The sequence below is a fragment of the Spermophilus citellus genome (assembly GCF_964194105.1).
Source record: "Spermophilus citellus genome assembly, chromosome: 15".
Lineage (NCBI taxonomy): Eukaryota > Metazoa > Chordata > Mammalia > Rodentia > Sciuridae > Spermophilus > Spermophilus citellus.
The window spans coordinates 37,550,336-37,564,599 of NC_138195.1; the positions used below are offsets into that span (position 1 = coordinate 37,550,336).

Sequence of the window (14,264 nt, forward strand, 5' to 3'; positions counted from 1 at the left end):
GAGCACAAATGAATGTCCTGACATGGCTAGAAAGGAGGGCACAGGGATCTGCAGGGGCTGAAGTTAAGAAAAGACAGTTGCGAGACTGGGGTTTTATGTACCCTGCTGAAGAGCAAGGGCAGGAACTACTACTTTTATAAAGCATGACACGATCAGTCAATAAAGGTTCTACAGGAGGAGAGCTATGAGACAGTAAAGAAATAGCTAGCCATGGAAAGAAGTAAAAAGGACCTGAATGATCAATGTTTGTTGTTTTGTCTTCCATTTTGTTCCAGAGAAAACTGAAGATAATACCAAAGACACATAAGAAACATAAATGTAGAATAAAATAGGAATGAAAAACAAGGTTCGAAATTCCATTTAAGATGGAATCACAAATGAAGAGTTAACATAAATGCTCTGCATATTTGTTGCTGATTGTGCAAGAGAAGTGTAGCTCACTCTTCTTGGTATTGACTCAAGACAGGAACTTCTCCTGGGTGAAACAAGGGCTCTATAAAGTCATGAATTATACCCTCAAAAATCTCCTTTCAGCTATCTCTATGCAGATCCCATTTAAAAGGGTTAGATTTGATCTGGATGGGCCCTTCAGGCCATCCTCCCTTCATGTTGCTTTACTGGACTGAGCCCTTGATAAAAATTGTATGGGCAAAAGCTGGAAAGGGCCTCAACTAAACAAAGGCCTGAACCTACTCTGTGCAGGCTTTGATTACAGGTCTTTGGTTTTAATTGATGATACGTTGGAAATAGGACTTGTATCCCCTATAAACATGGAGATTGGCTCTGCACAAAGGTGGGAACTTAAAGAAAATACCTTTCTTCCCTGAAAGTGAGTCAAGGGATAGATAGGAAGGTCCTGAACAAAGGCAAAGGTGATGAGAATGGCAAAGAGGAGAGAAAAGATGTTTGATAAATATTTCCAAGGTGCCATTAATAGGGCTGCTTGCCAATGAAAACGGGGGGGGGGGGGCAAAGTTAAATTTGTATTCAAAGTCCCTCACTTGGAAGCTTGGACGAATGAATGGTGATGATAGGAGAAACAAAGTAAGAACAAAACAGGTAGGTTTTCTGAAAAAGAGGATTAAATTCAGTTTGAGTAATGTAAGGTTTGAAATAAGGCATTCCAGAAAGAGTTTCAAGTAGGAATCCAAGGCTCAAGTGAGAGGTCTGGGTGGAAGTCATAATTCCATAAGCCATTGACCTCTTAGAAGCCAATAAAGACCTAGAAATGATGACATCATTAGGGAAAATCTAGTGAAAGAAAGGAAGAGGGAAGAGGACTGAGACAAGCACCCTGGGACAGAGACTGTGAGTGTAGGCAGACAGCAATGCCATGAAAGGAGCAAGAAAATCATTCAGATGTTGAGAATTAAGAAAAGTCCATGGAGGAAGAAAAGAAGGAAGGGGCTATGTGAAGCATCTGGACACAGGGTTCAAGAGGGGTGAGGAATAAACAGAGGTAACATGGTCATGGGGAATATTTGTTGTGAGCTCTGTGGAGTTATCTGGAGACCAATCAGTGGCCTAGTACATGAGTGGAAGGTGGAGGAGTAGAGAAAGCATACATGGGCATGATCCTACAAGAAACCTGGCAACAAAAGCAAAAATAGACAAGTGGGAATACATTAGACTGCAAAGCTTCAGCACAGCAAAGGAAGCAGTCAACAGAAAGACAAAGTAACAATGGAATGTAGGAAACACTTACAAACCAAGTAGCTAATGGGGGTAATTTCCAAAATATAGAACTCATGTAATTCTGATGGAAAAAGTAAAAACATCCCAAAATGCAATTTAAAAATGAGTATAGGACTTAGATGCATCTCCAAAGAAGATGGCTAATAGGTATGAAAAAGATGCTCAGTGTGATTTCATTACCAGGAAATGCAAATTAAAACTACAAAGAGATATCATCTTTCACCTATAGATATAATGGCTATTACAAAGAAATTAAAGATAACAAATTTTGGCATGGTCATGGAGAAAAGGGAACCCTTGTGCACTGTTGGGAGGGGGAAAATGGGGTAGCAATTATGGAACACAGCATGGTGATGCCTCAAAACATTAAAACTAGAATTACCATTTGAGGGGCTGGGGTTGTAGCTCAGTGGTAGAGCACTTGCCTCGCATATGTGAGGCACTGGGTTTGAGTCTCAGCACTGCATATAAACAAACAAATAAATAAAGGTCCATTAATAACTAATAAAATATTTTTTAAAAATTTACCATTTGATCCAGCAATTCCAATATTGAGTATACATAGCCAAAATAATTGAAATCAAGATCTCAAAAACATATCATTACTTCATGTTTATTGCAACATTTTCCACAGTAGTCAAGATATGGAAATGAGCCCAGTGTTCATCAACAGATGAATGGATTAAGAAAATGTGGTATATACATACAATAGAAAACTGGCTTTTGAAAAGAAGGGAATCCTGCCATTTGTGACATCATGGACAAACTTGGAGGACATTGTGCTAAGTGAAATAAGCCAACCATGAAGTAAAAGTACTGAAGATTCCACTTATAAGAGGTATCTCTCATAGACAAGGTCATAGAAGAAAGGATTCCAACAGTGGTCACAGAGGCTGGAGGAAGAAATGGATATTCTGTTAAGCTAGATTAGTTCTAGAGGGCTTCTGCACAACATAGTGCCATGATAAGGGTTCTCATCAGAGGAAAAAAAAAAAAGGAGTCAAAGGAACTTTGGAGAGGAGTTGGTCATGTCTATGACCTTGACTGTGGTAATAGTATCATGAATGTTGCCAGACTTCCCTTTTAAAGAAACTTTATTGAGGTGTCATTGACATACAAAGAAACATACATATTGCATGTGTATAATATGATAAGTTAGAATGTGCAATATGTATGTTTCTTTGTATGTTAATGATATCTCAATAAAGTTGTCTTTAAAAGGGAAGTCTGGCAATGAAGTGAAGAATAAAGGTAAGGCAGTAACTGTAAAAATAACTAGAATCAAATATTTTTAGTTGACAGATGTATTAAAGTAACATTACATCTCAAAGCCCTAGAAAAGAAGAACAAATCAACATCAAAAGCAGCAGAAGACAGGGAATAATTAAAATCAGAGCTGAAATCAATGAAATTAAAACAAAAGAAACAATTGAAAAAATTAACAGAACAAAAACTTGGTTCTTTGAAAAAATAAATAAAATTGACAACCCTTAGCCATGCTAATAAAGAGAAAGAGAGAGAAAACCTAAATCTCTAACATATATAATGAAAAAGGAAATATCACAACAGACACTACAGAAATATAGAAGATAATTAGAAATTATTTTGAAAACTTTTACTCCAATAAAATAGAAAATATTGAAGACAGTGACAAATTTCTAGAGTCATATAATTTACCCAAATTGAATCAGGATGATATACACAATTTAAACAGATGAATTTCAAGTGACAAAATAGCAGATGCCATCAAAAGTATACCAACCAAGAAAAGTCCAGTATCGGATGGATACACAGCCAGGTTCTATAAGACCTTTAAAGAAGAACTAATACCAATACTCTTCAATTTATTTCAGGAAATAAAGAAAGAGAGAGCACTTCCAAACTCATTCTATGAGGCCAATATAACCCTGATTCCAAAACCAGGCAAAGACACATCAAAGAAAGAAATTTTCAGACCAATATTTCTAATGAACATGGATGCAGAAATTCTCGATAAAATTCTGGCAAATCGAATACAAAAACATATCAAAAAGATAGTGCACCACAATCAAGTGGGATTCATCACAGGGATATAAGGTTGGTTCAACATACAAAAATCAATAAACGTAATTCATCACATCAATAGACTCAAAGATAAGAATCATATGGTCATCTCAATAGATACAGAAAAAGTAGTTGGCAAAAACAGCCCCCCTTCATGTTCAAAACACTAGAAAAACTAGGGATAATAGGATTAAATCTCAACATCGTAAAGGCTATCTATGCTAAGCCCCAGGCCAATATCATTCTAAATGGAGAAAAATTGAAATCATTCCCTCTAAAAACTGGAATAAGACAGGGATGCCCTCTTTCACCACTTCTATTTAATATAGTTCTTGAAACACTGGCCAGAGCAATTAGACAGACAAAAGAAATTAAAGAGATACACGTAGAAAAAGAAGAACTCAAATTGGCACTATTTGCTGATGATATGATTCTATACCTAGAAGACCCTAAAGTTCCACCAGAAAACTTCTATTTTTTTTTTTAAAGAGAGAGTGAGAGAGGAGAGAGAGAGAGAGACAGAGAGAGAATTTTTAATATTTATTTTTTAGTTCTCGGCGGACACAACATCATTGTTGGTATGTGGTGCTGAGGATCGAACCCGGGCCGCACGCATGCGAGGCGAGCGCGCTACCGCTTGAGCCACATCCCCAGCCCCAGAAAACTTCTAGAACTAGTAAATGAACTCAGGAAAGTAGCAAGATATAAAATCAACACCCATGAATCAAAGGCATTTCTGTGTTTCAGTGACAAATCCTCTGAAAGGGCAATGAGGAAAACTACCCCATTTATAATAGCCTCAAGAAAAAAAATACTTGGGAATCAACTTAATGAAAGAGGTGAAAGATCTATACAATGAAAACTATAGAACCACAAAGAAAGAAATCAAAGAAGAGCTTAGAAGATGGAAAGATCTACCTTGCTCTTGGATAGGTAGAATTAATATTATCAAAATGACCATACAAAAGCACTATACAGATTTAATGCAAATCCAATCAAAATCCCAATGGCATTCCTCATAGAAATAGAAAAAACAACCATGAAATTTATCTGGAAAAAAAAGAGATCCAGAATAGCTAAAGCAATCCTTAGCAAGAAGAGTGAACAGGTGGTATCACTATACCAGACCTTAAACTATACAACAGACTAATAGTAACAAAAACAGCATGGTATTGGCACCAAAACAGACTGGTAGACCAATGGTACAGAACAGAGGACACAAAGACTAACCCACAAAATTACAATTGTCTTATATTGGACAAAGGTACCAAAAACATGCATTGGAGAAAAGATAGCCTTTTCAACAAATGGTGCTTGGAAAACTAGAAATCCATATGTAACAAAATGAAATTAAACCCCTATCTCTTACCATGCACAAAACTCAACTGAAAGTACATCAAGGACCTAGGAATTAAACCAGAGACCCTGTGTCTAATGGACAAAAAAGTAGGCCCTAATCTTCATCATGTTCGATAAGGCCTCAACTTCCTTAATAAGACACCTATAGTGCATGAATTAAAACCAAGAATCAATAAATGGGATGGATTCAAACTAAAGTTTCTTCTCAGCAAAAGAAACAATCTGTGATGTAAATAGAGAGCCTACATCTTGGGAGCAAATCTTTATCCCTCACAATAAAAGAGAGCACTAATCTCTAGGGTATATAAAGAACTCAAAAAGCTAAACACCAAAAAACCTAATAACCCAATCAATAAATGGGCCTAGGACCTGAACAGACAGTTCTCAGAAGAGGATATACAATCAATCAACAAATATGTGAAAAAATGTTCATCTTCTCTAGCAATTAGAGAAATGCAATAAAAATTACTCTAAGATTTCATCTCATTTGGTCAGAATAGCAGCTATTATGAAGATAAACAACAATAAGTGTTGGTGAGGATGTTGGGGGAAAAGGTACACTCATACATTGCTGGTGGGACTGCAAATCGATGCAGCCAATATGGAAAGCAGTATGAAGATTTCTTGGAAAACTGGGAATGGAACCAACATTTGACCCAGCTGTCCTTCTCCTTGGACTATACACAAAAGACTTAAAAACAGCATACTACAGGGACACAGTCAAATCAATGTTTATACAGCACAATTCACAATAGCTAAGCTGTGGAACCAATCTAGATGCCCTTCAGTAAATGAATGGATAAAAAATGTGGCATATGTACACAATGGAATATTACTCAGCAATAAAAGAGAATAAAATCATTGCATTTGCATGTAAATGGATGGAGTTATAGAGAAGATAATGCTAAGTTGAAGTTAGCCAATGCCCCCCCCCCAAAAAAAATGCAGAATGTTTTCTCTGATATAAAAAGACTGATTCATAGTGGGGTAGGGAGGGGGAGCATGGGAGAAATAGATGAACTTTAGATAGGGCAAAGGGATGGGAGGGGAAGGGAAGGGGCAGGTGGTTAGAAATGATGGTGGAATGTGATGACATCATTATCCAAAGTACGTACATGAAGACACGAATTGGTGTGAATATACTTTATATAAAACCAGAGATATAAAAACTTGTGCTGTATATGTGCATTATGAATTGTAATACATTCTGTTTTCATATATTAAAAATCTGATAAGGTATATTTAAAAAATAAAATTCCCTCATAAACACAATGGACTTGCATCTTACATTCACTAGAAAGTAGCTTATGTGTTATGGATGAAATAAGTTAAAAACAGTAGAAAACTAAACTAATGTGGTGACTTTAAGGAAGAGAAATGCATTTGTCTTGCATGACAAGAATTCAGAGGTAGAAGGTGAAGGCTGGACAGAGGTTCACAAGCTATTGGGAACCCAGACTTCCTAACTTTCTCTTCTGCCACCCTCCATGTGTAGGAACACTGGGTGCTTCACGTCTGTTCTCTTGGTTACACGATGATTGCTACACCTTGAGACAATCCATCTGTTTTGCAGAGGGGAAAAGAAATAGGAAGGACAAAGGGTTAAAAGGAAATGACTACCAAGTCTGTCTCTTTTTCTCAGGAAAGGAAAATTTCTCAGAAACCTCACTCAGATTACTTCTGCTTATATTTCATTGGACAGAATCGTGTCACATAGCCACTACTAGCTGGATGGTGTCCAGGAAAGAGGGTTTTGTGGATAAGAGTTGGGTCAGCCTTCACCAACATTCACAAGAGCATCTGTTACCCTAGAGCATGGTGAAAAGCAGATGATCTATCAAAATTAAGACCAAAAAAAAAAAATCTGTCTGAAAAAGTATAAGATAAGGGTTGACTATTCTCTCATCATTTTGCTCACATGACAAAATCCAATCCTTATGAAACCTAATTATCTACTATGAAATCTACTTATGAAATCTAATTATCTAATTTGGCCTGTACCCAAATAGTTAAGTATGGCTGGAGGAAAATGCAGCTTTCCAAAGAAATTCACTTTAAATGCTTGACCAATAATCCAAACAAAACCCTGAATGCTGCCAGGCAATCTTACCGCATTTTCCTATTCCATTTACTCCTCTGCATTCCTAGACAACCATTGAACACCTTTTCCTCCCTTCTCGAACCTAAACCTCTTCCCCTATTTATTCTCACTTTTAGTGGATGATCATGCCGCCTCTGCCCCTGTACTCTGCCTTCCTGTGTGCCTGTCACTCCAGGTGAACTCCAGGTTCCTGTTCAAGGCCAACCCCTTCTCCTTCCACTAGGTGCCATCCACCTCGTGTACCCAAAGGCATTGTTTCACCCATGGCCTCAGACTCACCTGGATCATCTGTTTCATCTTTTTAAAAGTCATTTCCGTCATCAGGCAAATATGCTGACATTTCTCCCATCTTAAAAATCCTCTGTTCCCCATATTTCCCTCCAGCTACATCTAAATTTTATGATTCTCTTAGAAGAAATTTTCCCAAAGGAATTTCCTAAGCCCATTGTCTCAGACTCTACCTCCTTATTCTTCCTTAAACCTATTCCAATAAGACTTTCATCCAAACCATTTGTCTGAAACATTCTTCTAGGGCATCAGTGATTTCCAAGTTGCTAAATCCATGGTCAGCTCTCAGGCATCATCATGTGAACATTACATGTGAACCTCTGGTGGGAACACTTTCTTTCCTTGGCTTGGGGACTTCCAAACCATCCTGGTTTTCTTCTTAACTCGATGACTGCTCTCAGTGGTGGATTCACAAATCCTCTTAGGTTGCTCCAGGTCACAGCTATCAAAACTAATCTCTTCCCCATGTGAACCACTTTCCAGGATGAGAACACCTTAATGCCAAGTATAGACTGATAATCCCCAACTTTGTGATTCTAGTCTTTACTGCTCTCTACACTTCCAGGTTTCTATTTCCAGCTATCTACATGCCTTTTTTTTTTTTTTTTTTTTTTTTTTTTTTTTTTTTTTAGTACCAGAGATTGAACTCAGGGGCACTCAACCTCCAAGCTACATCCCCAGCCCTATTTTGCATTTTCTTTAGAGACAGGGTCTCACTGAGTTCCTTAGTGCCTTATAGTTGCTGAGGTTGGTTTGGAACCTCCTGCCTCAGCCTCCTGAGCCACTGAGATTACAGGTGTGCGCTACTGCACCCAGCTTACATGATATTTCTACCTGGATATATCATAGGCATTTCGAACATAAGATATTAATGCTGATCTTTGCCAGTCTTCTCCTCCTCCTCCTCCTCCTCCTCCTCCTCCTCCTCCTCCTCCTCCCCTCCCTCCCTCCCTCCCTCCCTCCCTCCCTTCCTTCCTTCCTTCCTTCCTTCCTTCCTTCCTCTTCTTCTTTTTCTGTACCGGGGATTGAACTCAGGGGCACTCGACCACTGAGCCACATCCCCAGCCCTATTTTGTACTTTTATTAGAGACACGTTCTCACTGAGTTGCTTAGCACCTCACTTTTTGCTGAAGCTAGCTTTGAACTTTCGATCTCCCTGTCTCAGCCTCTCCAGCCACTGGGATTACAGGCCTGTGCCATCACACCCAGCTCTTTACCACTCTTCTTGTATGAACCCCCTGCATGTACCCTACCTCAGAGGAAATCAACACCATGCTTCCAGTTATTCAGGCCAAAAATCTCATCCTCTACTTCTTTTCTTCAGCTCATATCCAATCTGCCAACAAATCCTGTGAGCACGGACTCTACAATCTCTCACGGATATGACCCTTTTGTTTTACCTCCACTGCTGCCCTCTGGTTCAAGCTATCATCATCATTTGCCCAGAGTATCGGCACCTCCTCCTGACTGACACTCTTCATCCCATCTTTGCCTCTTTGGCATATACACTGTGGCAGCCAGAGTGATCACATCTGTCCTTTTCAATAGCTTATTATCTACCTCTGAGTAAAAGTTGGAATACTGCCACAGCCGAAGGTCCCCACATCAGGAATTGTAGACCTGCTTTGTGATGTAAGTCTCTCAGGAAAATTATTAAAGTTTACATATTTTTATCAGAATAATATTTTCAAATGCATAAAGTAAGATATGTTGAATTATTTTTAAATAAACCAATTATATTGAAATACAATAAACAAAGATTAAAGAAATCTGAAAGTGTAACATATTAAAATAGGAGCTCCTCAATTACATTAAATAATAATATCTAGCAGACATCAAGCCAAGAGACTGTGCTCCAGGCAATATGGTGCCCACCAGCACTCCAAACTCTGATTACTCTCTCCTCCAAGCACCCAGCTTCTAATAGCCTCGCTTCTTTTTTGTGGTGCTGGGAATCAAAGCCAGGACCTTGCACATACTAGGCAAGCACTCAAGCACTGAGCTATATCCCTAGCCCAGCCTGGCTTCTTTTCTAATCCACGAAGCATGCTTCAGTACTTTGTGGCTGCTGTTCCCCCAAATATCTGTGGAGATTATCCCTGCACCTCCTTCAGTTCTCTGGTCAAATTTCACCTTGCCAATGAGGTCATCCTTGGCAGCTCTCATCTCAAGCATACCCTGGCACAACCTTTTGTTTTATTTTTTTCCTTTCTGACTATATAAGAAATAGAGAGGTCTATCTATCTCTTGGTTTTTTTTCCTTGTCTATCTAACACACACACACACACACACACACACTCACACTCACACACACACACACACACACACACACACACACATACACAGAGACATGCACACACATGTAATTTCCACCATGAGGGGAGAAATTTTTATAAATTTTTTGTTTATTAATGTATTTCCAGTGCCTAGAATAGTGCTTGGCATTTTATTAACACTCAACAAATATTTATCGAAAGGGCAATGAATAAAATGAATCCTTCCCTCCCAAGTGACTATGAGGGTTACCTTCTTCCAAGTCAGATAGTGGCCACGTTTGGGGAAGTGACTGCCCACTTTGCACAGGGTTTTGCAAGATCAAAATACCCAGGGTCAACTGGGCACAGTGGCACATGCCTGCAATCTCAGCAACTGTGAAGTCTGAGGCAGGAGGATTGCAAGTTCGAGACCAGCTTTAGCAAATTAGCAGGGCCCTTAAGCAGGACCCTGTCTCAAAATTTAAAAAAAAAAGGTGGGGATGTGGCTCAGTGGTTAAGTACCCCTGGGTTCAACCCCAAAATAAATTAATTAATTAAATATCCATGGTTCTACAGTTCTCAAATGAGACCAATTAGTTTGGAAGCCTCACCCTGGAGGGGCAGGTGACTTGTGTCCTTGAGTTGGGTATTTGACCACTTTTCTTAAAATTCCACTCCAGAGATCAAGTATGGAAGCATAAGAAAGAAAACCCAGTGATAGATACAAAGATAGAAATGATTCTATGAAAGAGTCAGAACCTTAGCAACAGAATAAAATAATGCTTGGGGCCCTGTCGACGAACACGATTGTGAAAGAACACACCATTTTCTTAACTAGGGCACCATCCAATCTATGTACAGCTGCACAACATATTTCTCCTCCAAAGATGTCAATGTCAAACTGTGGCTATTGATCTTTATCTAACCCTGAAAATTAATGTTCCTAAAGAGAAAAACTGACAGTGAAATTTTGGACAATATCAAGCAATAAAAACAAAAACTCAAGGGGTTGAGCAAGTCTGCACTTGATGAGTGCAAGTGTCACAGTTTTAATCCCATTGTGTCTGGCATAATGTATAGAATTGTAACTAACGTTTTTTGGTTGGTTTGATTTTAGTTTAGTCGGGCTTTGGCTTCATTTCACTCTGACTCACCTCCATTCAAAGGCTCCACAGAGCCACCCTTTTACAATATAACTGTTAGTCCTTAAGTGATGAGGGGTCAAGAAATGAAAGAGCGAATGTATCTCCATTGACCAATGTTGGCTCTCAGAAGAGCATATTTTAGTGAGATGGGGGTTGTTCCCTGGGAAAGGGAGGTAACTTCTACCAGGTGGTATAGGAAAATCCAGAGTTATATCATTAAGTGAAAGGCCCTAATCTTCTCTGATCAAATTGGGCAATCTCATGAAAGAAGTATATGTTTAGGACTTTTATTATCAGGAAAATGACTTGGAAGACCTAGGAAATGGGAATTCTGGGCATACATTTCTCCTTGAAGAAATATTGATGACAATAGTGAGAGTGAATGGATGAAGGGGGATCTCAGAGGTTCATGTATGTTTATTAAGCTCTCCTCCCTCAGCTCCAGCTCCACCATGCTAATCAGCTTTCTAGCACTATAACAATCAAATTACAAATATAAAAGGGTTATTTTGGCTCACAGTTTTGGGGGGAAGTTTCAGTCCGTGATCCATTGGCCTAGTTGTTTGGGGCTTATGGTGGCCCATCATGGCAGGAGCATGTGGCTGAGCAAAGGCACTTAAATCATGGCTGGGAAGCAAAAGACAAAGAAGAAAGGGCTGGAGACCCACCCTCCTCTTCAAGGGCATGCTCTCCAGTGGCCTGAAGACCTCCAACTAGGCACCACCCCATAGAGGCTGCACCACCCCGTAATAACACCATGTTGGGGGCCAACCCTTTACCACACGGACTTTTTGGAGACACATAAAAATTCAAACTATAACACACACTCCTCTGCATTCTGCTTTGTGATACTGGAGCTGGATTCTGCAAATCTTATTTCACCTTTGATAGCTGGGTCCTTTAAGATGCTGCTTATGGTGAGGATTTGGGGGAAAGGGGAAGAGGGAAGACGCACAGTTAGGGAGAAAAGACTGATCATTCCTGTCTTCTTTTTGTTCCTATCATTTCTATTCTATGATCTTTGTCCTAATTGTAGCTGCAGTGTTCCATTTCCACATTATTTTTCTATACTCTCCAAACTCCCTTAGCTCCCTGCCATGTAAGCCATGTTCCTCCTCAGTGATCTGGGCCTCAGCTCTGTGTATTATCTCCAAGTTTCTAGCTCCTGTTTACTCCAGCCTCTTTCCTCTGTTCTCCTGGCTGCATTCCATGGTCAAGACTTCAGAGGTACTTCCTATTCCCCTTGTTGCATTTTCAGTCTTCCAGTTCTTATTTAACTAGTTCCTTCTTAAATCCTCTCTGTTAAAATAACTGGTGCGATTTCTGTTTTCCTCACTCTACACCAACTGTCACCGACAAGGAAGAGATGAGAGAAAGAGGCCAGTGAAGATTTAACTTGGATGTAATGAAGATGAGAGAAGTGAGGTAATAACCAGGGTACCAAGATAATACCAAAAGTAATAACAAGGTACAACCAAGATATGGCATGATGCTTCCACCACAACCAAAAAGTTGTGACCCAGTAGGTTCTTAGTGTGAAAGTGAGGGAAGCTGCACTGAGCTTGCCTTAAGTTGATGGCAAACAACCTGTATATCAAAGTTCAGAACAGCTTATCAACATGGTTCTATAGCAGGCTTATGATGGGATGGAGGGCAATAAATACATTTGGGTGTCCAGTGCTCTTCTTCAATAACCTTAATACAGAAATCAGGCCAGTTATTAAAATCTTGAGCTCTAATATTAGACCTACTAATAAACTTTATGTTGCTCTTACCAAATACCTGGGCCTGGTATTCTGTTTAGAATCGTCTTCAGTTTATAATTCTAGTGACTAGAAGCTCCAACATCCTGTCCACCCCCACCACCACCAGCTGCTTTACAACATGGTGGAAAAAGCCAAAAGGAAACTGGCCTCAAGCAGAAGGGTTACATGTGCAAGCAGGAAAGCCAGAGACCAAGAAGGAACCAGGCTCTCTAATTTTATAACAACGTGCTCTCGTGGGAACTAATCCACTCCTACTAGACTTGACCCACTCCGAAGGGACAGGATTAATTCACTCATGAATGTGGAGCCTCCACTAGGAAATGGAAAACTCTTGGGGCAAAAAACACCTCTGGAAATGGGAGCCTTCCACTAGGCCCCATTTCTTACAGTTTCTATTGCCTCCACACTGCTATACTAGGGACAAAGCTTCCAGCACCAGAAGTTTTAGGGGACTAGCTATGTTCAAACCATGGCACCTCTACAACAACGGAACTCTTATATATTAAACACAAAAACAAGTGGCACTGCTTAGGGTACTGATCAATCCCAGATGAAAACACACAGGAATTCCTATCAATGATGAGAAATATCCTATAAGCATTCTGCAAGAAGAGACAGTCTAGCTGTGAGGCTATTGCTTATTGAAGAGGATAGTGAGTACCAAGGGGTGATCCAGACATCATGGAGACCAGAAAGAAGCACAAAGAAGAATTTCCACGTGGGCTTAGGAGCGAAAGGATCTTCAGAGAGCTTAGTAAGAAGTGTGGTCTCTATGGAGCGGGGGTGGCAGAGGCTGGTGTGGACAGACTCCAGGAGTGAGTCAGGGCAGCTTTTTTATGCATCATTTCACTAGTGCTGGGGAGTTGCAGCCTGGAAGGTAGAAAGCTGGGGAGTGTCTGCTCATGCCAACCTCTAGCACTGTGGTTGGTGCATAAACTGTATCTAAGAAAGCCTGAAGAATCACAATCTCCTCCACTCAAAACTCATCTTCCAGTAGGCTGTAATGGATTGTTCCCTCAGTTACTGGTGACTCAAACCCAGCTGGTGCTCCAGAAATGTTTAATACTATTCTGCCTTTTCCTACTATAAATGGCATAAAAATGTATCCTGTCATTATGGGGGAAGACTTTCTCATCCCTTTTGCTTAATTATGCAAGGAAGATGGAGTTTGTCAATTGTGTGTAATCTCACATAGAATGGGAAAGAGGATAAAGCATGCTGGTCAATGCCTCAAGCTGTCAGATTGAACAGAACAGGGCTTGAATCCTGGCTGACCCATTTACTTGTTGTGGGCCCAGAAACTTACCTAACCTCCCTGACCTGAAGGTTCTTCATCTGGACAGTAAAGGAGTTGATTGTATCTTCCCCGACAGGCTACTGTGAGGAATAAATTAACAAAACCTTCAGTACCTGACCTCATATATTGTGCAAAGCTACTGGTCAGTGGGAGTGCTTACTAGTTGTTTTCAGAGACCTATTTATAAAGTCATTAGGTTACATACATCTATCTGCCAACATTCCTGCAGAGAAAATAACTGTTTAATCAGTTTCATATGCTCTGGGTAGATCTATAAATAATTGCAGATTTCAGGACAAACCTGCTGATTATATG

General features: G+C 39.7%; 1 long non-coding RNA gene across 1 annotated transcript in view; it reads right to left on the minus strand.

Annotated features, from left to right (window-relative positions):
- Positions 1–14,063, minus strand: part of LOC308634310 — a 59,680-nt gene extending 45,617 nt beyond the window's left edge. The window contains exon 1 of the long non-coding RNA XR_014018994.1: positions 13,959–14,063. This is a non-coding gene — a long non-coding RNA (uncharacterized lncRNA). The remainder of the gene's footprint in view (positions 1–13,958) is intronic.
- Positions 14,064–14,264: the final 201 nt, after the last annotated feature.